Source organism: Phaeoacremonium minimum, assembly GCF_000392275.1.
Source record: "Phaeoacremonium minimum UCRPA7 unplaced genomic scaffold PA7_03_scaffold_554, whole genome shotgun sequence".
In the NCBI taxonomy this organism is placed as follows: domain Eukaryota; kingdom Fungi; phylum Ascomycota; class Sordariomycetes; order Togniniales; family Togniniaceae; genus Phaeoacremonium; species Phaeoacremonium minimum.
In genome coordinates this window covers 138,459-141,895 of record NW_006921456.1, presented here as the reverse complement: position 1 = coordinate 141,895, position 3,437 = coordinate 138,459, and positions in this window count along the sequence as shown.

Genomic DNA, 3,437 nt, shown 5'->3' with positions numbered 1-3,437 from the left:
TGATAGGAAGGATCGTTACAGTCTAATAGTATAAGAAGATCTTTAAGAAAGGAATATACTTACTAGTATATATGCTGCTATACTTATAGTCAGAACGTTTTGTCTAGTGATAGCCTTAGGAGCTGAATATGACTTAAAGATCTGTCAATTCGATATTATAGACGTCTTTCTTCAAACGTTTAGGAATGATAGAGATTAGATTTATTATAAGCTTTTGGAAAGGATAGAAAAAAGTAAAATATATTTAAAAGTGATAAAAGTATTTTATAGACTAAGAGATTTTCTCCTACTATGGTATAAGAAGTTTTATAATATCCTTCTACTATTTAGGCTTACTTTAAGTATGGAAGAGTTATACCTTTTCGTTAATAACGATTATACGATCATAATCGTTTTCTATATAGATAATATCTTAATACTCTATTATAAAAAGTATTTAGCAAAGGCGAAAGCTTTGATCGAAAAGATCAAAGTAGCCTACGAATTAGAAGACTATAAAGTAGTAGAATGGTTTTTTAGTATATAAATAATATAAGATAAAGTGGCAAAAATGATAACTCTTGCTTATAATGCTTATATTAAGAAGATTGTCATAAGGTTTGAGCTTATGAATAATATTTATATTCTAAGCACTTTATTGTCATTTATAAAGCTTAAAAAGAACCTAGAAACTGTCTCTAAGGTAAAAATAAAGGCTTATTAAGAGTGAATTAGCTTTATACTATATATAGTGATCATACTGAGGCTAGATATAGCGTTTGTTATATCTATACTATCATACTTCCTTATCAACCTAAGTAAAACATACTTTATAGTAGTAGTCTAAGTGATTTATTATCTATTTATAATATATCTTTTAGACATTAGGTATAAAGGATGGAATAGAGAAGTATAAACTCTATTGATCGCTAATAACATATCTTTTGCTAACAATCTAGAAATAAGATAGTCGTTAGATGGCTATATTCTAACGCTTTTTAGAGGATCAATTATATGGTGAGTTGTTTGGCAAAATACTATAATAATGTCTATAACTAAGGCTAAGCTGCTTTTATTGTCTTATATAGTAAAGGAAATAATGACTCTTAAATGCCTTTTTAGGGATATAGGCTTAGACCTAGGGAAGCTTTAGAATATCTACTATGATAACTAGCAAATGATCTGCTTAGTGATTGAAGAGAGTATAAGATTGGCTACTAAGCTATACTATATCGATATTCATAATATATGGCTTAAACAAGAGTATTTAGTAGGCTCGTTTAGGGTCATCTATATTCTTACAGACTAGATGCCTATAGACAGACTCACTAAGAACCTTACTTATCAACAATTTAAGCACTTTAGGATCTTTCTTAATCTATAATAAGCATTAGAGTCAAAAGAGAGTAGATAAAGGAGAAAAACGATATTTATTAAGCAAAAAGTCGATCTAATTTACCAATTTATCTACTAAAGCGCTTAGAAGCCTTTTAACTCTGGCTTGACAAGTGAGAATAGCTGTAAGCACTTTGTTATTATCTCCTCCTACGCTAATTACTGTAATTATGCTGGCGTTAAGCCCTAGAATCAGCGTTAGAACGATAGCTAGAGCTGCCGAAGGTAGGACTAAAGGTATGGCTAAAATGATCTAGATTATCATATAAAGGTGATAAGTACCTTAATAATAGTTAGTATGCTTATATTGAGACTAAGGAAATAAAGACACTTATAGTTCAATTATTTCCTTAGATCATCATAGTCAATTGGTAAGCTAAAGACATTATATTGGTAGGTACTATAACATACTGATGACTACTTATATAATATCAATAGTAAGTATCGTAACCGACAGCGTCCTTACAAACGCTGTCAGATTTATCGGCTAAGATGCTCTTTATATAGTCTAAGCAAGGTATAGTACAAACGCCGTCAGTAGTAGGGCGTATGCGTTGAGCTTAGGAAGGTATATTGAGTTAAGAAAAGAAGATAGTAAGTGGAAATAGAATAAGCTTAACTATAAATAGATAAGCAAAAGATTTGGAAAAAAGCAGTCTACAAAAGCTTCTATTGATTGTCTTATATACCTAACGCTGTCAAAGGCAAACAAAGGCTTTCAATAAATAAAAAAGGTTGAGATTGATAGATTTAGAAGATAGATCTTACACTTATTAACCTAATTTTAGCATAAAGAGAGAGCTTAATAAAGGGTATAGTAAGTATAGTAAAGCTATAGATTCTATTTATTATGATAATTTAATTAAAAACAAAAATACTAAATAAATGAAGCTAAGGTATAGAGTATACTACTTACTAGTAAAGTAGGGTAAAAACATTGTCAATTATGTTGCAAATGATTGTATATACAGCTTGAATGTATGAAAGGAGTGTAACAATGTCTAGCTTATTCTTAGGCTCTTTTTCCTTATTATTTTTCTCTTTTTTAAGCTTGTCAGCCTTATTCTCTTACTTATTCCTTACTATAAGAATATTGTTGAATGCTATATATAGAATGATATATAAACGATTTTTTTCTTATATAATTGTTATTAGTAATAAATATATTAATAGTATAAAATAAGCATATCTTAAAGCTTATCTTTAAGTTTACTTATAATGCTAGAAGCTAGAAGGTTTTACTATAGAGTAATATATAGAAGATTGGTCGTTTGCTAAGCGATGGTAGGGATAAGCATATATGAATGGCTGGAAGCGTAGCTAAAGCAACGCTTTCTATATCCAATAGTATCGAAGCATTAGCTATCGTTCTTTCTAGTGAGTGTAGACTAGATATAACTTAGGTAAGAGACGTTATATTTAGCCCTTTAGGTAGGGTAAGCATGGTAAGGGTAGGCTATATGATTGTTAATAGAGCTTTAACGATAGTATAAGCATATAAATCAGAAGTAGTATTTTTATCCTTATTATCATCAGCTTTAAAATTAGGAGTAATAATATAGTAGATAATAACTATAAAGCTTAATTAGCTTTATTGACAAGCTTATAACATTATCCTCCTAAGATCTTATAACTTACCTATAGTGTAAGCGGTAGTAGTATATACTTTATACATAGATATAGTCTACTTAGTATAGGCTATTACAAATGATAATCTCCTACTTATATTAGCTTTATAAGCTCTTTAAGGTTATATACGTAAGTATATAGCTATAAGGAGAGTTTATAGAATAAGGATATTTAAAGAAGAAAATTGTATAGAATTACTTAAAAAATGAGGGTATTTATATATATTAGGCCTTTAAATCATATATAATTATATAATAATCTTAAAAGATTACCAAAAAACGGCTCCTAAGCTTATAAAGCTTCACTCAAAGCTTACTTATAGACAGACGAGCGGCTGAAACCGTCTGCCTAAGGGGTATATGACAAAAGAGAGCCTCGCTAAGTCTAGTGGTAAGCTCCCTAGCCCCTGACAGGGGTCAATTCAGTATATATAT